Raw genomic sequence first — 6,000 nt, forward strand, 5'->3', positions numbered from 1 at the left:
GAGGCGGCGCCGCGCTCTGCCCGAGGCCGCCCGAGACCGGCAGCCCTTGGCGAGGGCCGCGTTTCCTGGGCGGGGAGTTTGGGGCCGGCGCGGCGCCCTTCCCCAGGCCGGGAGCCCGGCGGTCACGGCCCCGGCAGGCGGTCTCCGGGCACCGACGGCGCTTCCTCCCGCCCGCGCACGCACGCGCGCGCCCCCGCCCTCCCCGGGGCAACTCCGCGAGCTGCGCCGGGCGCCGGGCCCTCCGGGGCGCGCCCTTGTGTCCGCGGGTGTGCGAGGCTCGGCCCCCGCGGAGCGGCTGAGGCCCGAGGGGGCCTGCGTTTTCTCCCTCGTTGGCAGGGGGCGATCAGAGCGCCACCGCACAGTCACTTATGGCCCTGTCCTACGAGGGTCCCCAGCGATCTCGGCTTTTCTGCGCCCGAGCCCCGGCGGGGGAAGTCTGAGTCAGACAGTTTTTATAGTCAGAAGAGAAAAAATGAGGCTTTACACTCTCTGCGTGGCGCGCTTGTGGGATTCTGAAGGCGCGAGCGCCTGTTTCTTCTTCATAGATATTTACATTTTGCCCAGGACGCCGGCATACAAGCGCAGTCCGTCCTCCGCAAGTTTTATAACTATGAAAAAGCAAGCGCGCGGCTTGTTGGCAGGGAATTAACCACCATCATCGGTTATTGGCGTGCTCTATGCTTTAGTGATACACAAAGTAACGAATATGTTAACACGCTTTGTGGGTTTTTGTTCTTCTGCGATCTGTTCCCGAGATTGCGCCCCTTTAATTAGTCCAGAGCAGGAGTGCGGCCTAACGGGCAAAGCAGTGAGCCTGCGTCCGGGATTCTGCCGCTTCTGTGGCGTGGGCCGGTCACCCGCCCACGCTCTCCCAGAATCCTCACGGGCCTGACTCGTCGCCCGGGGCTGTGACCGTTAAGTGTGCGAAACACTTCACAAACCCTTAGGGGGCTACATAACCGGGAACTTGTGTTTTAAGGAAGGGCTCGGGGCGGCCGCGCTCTCTCCCGACTGCCCAGGCTTCTTTTCCCGCCAAGCCACAAAAGTACCTCACCCTCCCGTCACTTCTCAGCTTCCTTCTGCATCTTCTCTGTGAGAACGTGAGCTCCTACAAGGCCGGGGCTCTTTTTTCTCCCTATTCTTTCTATTTCCACCTTTTAGGACAGTGCCTGGAAAAGTGTGAATGCTTAATTGTGAGGGCAGCCGCGTGGTGCAGGGGATAGGGCACCGGCCCTGAGGTCAGGAGGACCCGAGTTGTGATCTGGTCTCAGACGCTTCCTGGCTGTGTGACCCCGGTTATCTCAGCAAATAAATAAACTAAATACCTAATTTACTTGAAAATGCTTAATGTCGGCTGATTCGTGCTTTTATTATCACAAGATTGCACCGCCTGCGCACGGACAAGTCTGTGCAGACTTGATCTGTTCCATTTTTCCTAAGGTGAAAAAAAATCCACACACTGAAAATATGGTGGTTCCATTGTTATTGATGAGATGTTGACAAATCTGTTGCAGTTTTCATTAACGAAGCTCCTGCCACTTTCTTCCATGTACATCCATGGGATGATGGTTTCAAGCCAAGTTTTCAATATGTTTTTGTTCCTTAGGAAGAGAAATTGTTTACCTTTTTTGTGTTGACATCCCCAGTCAAGTATAGTAAACTTGTACAGTGTAGCACTTGACATATTAACTTGTTGCTTGACATACATGCATAATTAGATTAGATTGTAAGCTTGGGTTGAAATCCCAAAATTTTGGGGTTCTTGACACATTTGGGGTCTTTTGACATGTGTCACAAGACATCTCAAGAGACTTTGTCGGTTTAGATCATCTCCAAATCAAGAGGCAAAGAGATGCTTATGGCACCATTGACAGTGGGCTAAGTTCCAAGAGGGAGTCAGAAGGGGGAGATGAGACTAGGTCTACCTATAATGAAGAGTGTTGGATTTAGAGGTGGCAGAGCCCAGGTTTCCCAGCCCATTTCAGACACTTAAAAATTGTGTCACTATAGTGAATCACTGAACTTTTCTGTACCTCAGTCTTCTTAGCTTTAAAATGGACATGATAATACTCATAGTTCCCATCTCCCAGAGTTGTTATGGGGAACAAATGAGATAATATATAGGTCAAACATTTTATAAACTTTAAAGTGCCACATAAATGCCAGTATTTATTTTAAAATTTATTATTCCCCTTTTGTTCCTTCTTCTTCAGCATCTTACTAAACCAGTCATCTCAGCCCCTTCCCCATTCTGAAGGAGTCCCATATCATCCCACCTGTTCCCATGCCCATATGACCATCTCATTTCCAGACATGGAAGGAGGGGCAAAGGAGGTTCTATGTGACCCCTTCAGGGCAGGGAGGAGCCTGGGATGACTGCTAGTCTTAGTCCTCCTTTTCTCTGTCAGGCAGAGTGAAGGAGGAAGCTCCCTGGACTGGATGCTGGGGAAGGTTGCTTTCAGCACCCATGCCCAAAACAGTGTTTCAGCCTCATGAACAGAAGACACAGCAAGCAGAGGGACAGAGGGGTGTGAAGCTCCCCAGCGGTTCACTTCTTCCAGGAACCAGTTGTTCCCCATTTCTTCCCATTTTCTGCTTCCTTCCTTGGGCGCTGTCAGAGAGTTTGTCCCCTGGAAGGCCTGGAGGTCAGGATTTTCCTGTCTTTGAGGGTCCTGCCTCCCTTTGAGAAGGGAACCCACCCATCTCGGTATTTTCAGGTCAGAGAGGTTTGGGGGCCACAGTTTTACAGTTACCCAGTCCCAACATTTGGTCATAAATGAGGTCCCACCTCATCCATTATTTTGGGTTAGCCCATCCTGCTGGGTTCGATTTCCTTTTCTGTTATAAGCAGGCAAGAGGTTTTTGTGCTCTGTGCTCACTCATGTGAGGGAACAAACTCCTGCACACGAAGGAGAGGTCTATGCTTTGCTGCTAGGAGGAGGCAGTGGGACGGAGGCTGGAGCTGGGGGGGATTTCTGCATTATGGGACTCTGTCTCCAGAATCCCAGCTAGCTTGGGATCTGCTCCTGGTAATGGGGGCCTCTCCTCTACTCTCCTACTCTGATCTTGTTTTATGTGCACTTTACCTGGACTTGTTTTATGTGATTTCTGCGGGGACTCCCAATGGATCACTTATACAAGATAGGGGATGTTCTGGGGCATGGAGTGCACTGTCTGAGAGTGTGAATTCCTTTGGAAGAACTTTGCCAAAAAATTCTATTGGAGCTGCAGAAAGCTGATAGGTACCTGACCATTGCTCTATCCACAGTCTATCTATCTTTTCATCTATCCATCCATCTGTCCATCTGTCTATCTACTTATTTCCCTGATTGCTCACCCGTCTGGCTAGCTATCTGTGTCTGCTAACCAACCAGAGGGAACAAGATCTAGCAAAACCCACCAAGGAAGGCTTTTTTCTTTATGCCTGAGTCCTGACTACTTGAGCAGTTAATAGAATTCAGTTGTTATTTCTTCTCTCTGTGGGATACAGCCACGCTGCCAGTCTCTGCTTCATTGTAGGTGTCCATCTGTCTCTTACTGTTTTATGCTGCTGAAATCTTTTTCTCCTTCCTTTCACAGGCTAGTGCCATCTCTACCATAAAGACCCTAATATTCCCTGCTGAAGTGATGCTCTCCTTCCGCAGATTTTCTAAGAATCCTTGGTCCGATTCTTTCCTCCATTCCTATTGTATCAAACTTATTTGTGTAGGTACCTTATCTCCTTTATTAGATTGTGAGTTCTGGAGGTCAGGGACTCCATCTAATAACTCTGCATCTTCCCCAGATCCTAGCCTTACTCTTAGTAGGTGATTCATAAATACTGGTTGGAGAAAAGAGAATTGAATTTCCCATCTTTCCCATCTGGTCACAGAGATCCAATTTTTTTTCTGCGTGATCACTTATAATTATTTAAGGGATAGGAGGATTTTAGTTTGCTATTTCCTCTTACCAACCCTATGTATTAAGTGCCTACTTCATGTAAGCTATTAGGAATGCAAAGTACAAGGGATAGCTACGTGAAGAAATCAGCTTTACAAAGTACGAGATGGCTGTGGAAGTGCGCGTGATCTGTCTGAACAGATCTGGAGTTTTTTTAGTGGACTGCAGCCTCCATGTGAATTAGTACTGCACAATGACAACAAAAATGAGAATGCAATCTTGGGCTGCAACATAGTGAACAAACAAAGCACTGAGGAATGGAGATGATGGTACTTTGGTCTTCTGCCCTGGTCAAACCGTAACAGGAATATCGTGTATAGAAATAGGTACCTGATTTACAAAGAACATGGTGTAAAAATAGAGGAAATGGGATGATGAAAAGGCTTGAGTTTATGGTTCAGGATGATAGGCTGAAATAACTTCTGATATTTTATTGGGAGAAAAAAAGGCTGGAACATGATCGCTGTCTTCAAAGGGAGAGGAATTAGAGCTGTATGGCTTGGCCCCAGAGAATAGAAGTAGGAATAAGGGGTAGAAATTGCAAAGACAAATTTATATTTGAGTATCTAGAAAGGAGGGACAGCTAACAGCTAGGGGGCACAGTAGTTAGAGTGCCAGGCTTGGAGCCAGGAACACTCATCTTCCTGAGTTCAAATCCGGCCTCAGATACTTCTAGCTGTGTGACTCTGGGCAAGTCACTTAATCCTGTCTGCCTCAGTTTTCTCATCTGTAAAATGAATTGAAGGAGGAAATGGCAAAACCACTCTAGTATCTTTGCCAAAAAAAAGAACTGGACTGAAAATGACTGAACAACAGAAATTTTAAAATGAAATGAACTAAAAATATGATGGGTTCCTCTCACTAGAGATCTTTAAGGGGCAGTTGGATGTGGTGGCCAATGAGGTCCCTTTCTACTCTCAAACCATGCGATTCTGTGACCATTTGTCAGGTGTTTCCTAGTACACCTGAGCATGTCAGGTGTGTAATTGAGGTATGACACAATGGGAAAGGCCATGAGTCAAAATCTCGCCTCTGATGCTACGGCCAGTGTGTTGTCACACTGGTGTTGGAAAAGTCCCTGAACCTCTTTTGACCTCGGTTTTCTCATCTGTGTGATGAGGCAGGTGGGCTAGAGAGCCTCTGAGCCCCCCTGAGCTCCCCTCTCAGATGACCAATGACATCCTTTCCAACTTGGAAGCTGTGACTGTTGATCACATTACAACGACATAAGTAAGAAGAGGAAGTCCAGGCAAGGTGAGACGATTCCTCTCACCTTCAGAGAGAGACCGACCCCCCGAGAAGAAGGGGGGCTTGGAAGCCTTTCACTCAGTCAGGACGACTCCCAGGACCATTCTGGCTCTCCCCCGTCATTGTCCAGATGAGACACTGCAGGCCCAGACAGGCTGATGACTCGTGGGGGGCTCAGAGTCAGCTCAGAGGGGTCCTCTGCTTTCTGAGATCCTGGGACCGGCTGTGTCCTCCCCAGCCCTCCCTCGTGGCTGCCCGAGTCCGAGGGGATGGAGGCCTTCTGCAGGTTAACAACCTTGGAGAGCTGGGCTTTGCTCTGAATTGCTGTGTGACTGAGGTCAGAGCTGCTCACTTTTATTAATGCAAAGACGACTGAAGCTGGAAACATAAAACGAGCCGTTTCTGCCTGAGAGTAGCCACAAACTGAGCAGTATCATTTTATTTCAGAGCAGTTTGGGGATTTTGGCCTCCCTCAGTATATAAATGTGCCCTTGGCTAGTCTATGAAATGTGTGTCAGGGGAGGCTAAGATTTAGAGCTGGAAAGGACCCTTTTATTTCACACATAAAGCGACGAAGGCCTGTGTCTGGAACTGCTCTTAGCCCAGAATTCCAAGGGGGCCACGACCAACACACCCTCTTCTCTCCGGTCCTGTCGGACCACCGTTTCCTCGCTGGAAGCCAGTGCTTTTTGAGACTCATCCAAGCGCCTGTGGTCTGCAGGATCCTTGTCTTGGCCCAGATGGCTGACATCCTCGTCCCCTTCTCTGGTCACCGGCGGCCTCTGAGACCCCTTGCAGGTCCGTCACTACCAT

Source organism: Sarcophilus harrisii, chromosome 3, assembly GCF_902635505.1.
Source record: "Sarcophilus harrisii chromosome 3, mSarHar1.11, whole genome shotgun sequence".
Classification (NCBI taxonomy): Eukaryota; Metazoa; Chordata; class Mammalia; order Dasyuromorphia; family Dasyuridae; genus Sarcophilus; species Sarcophilus harrisii.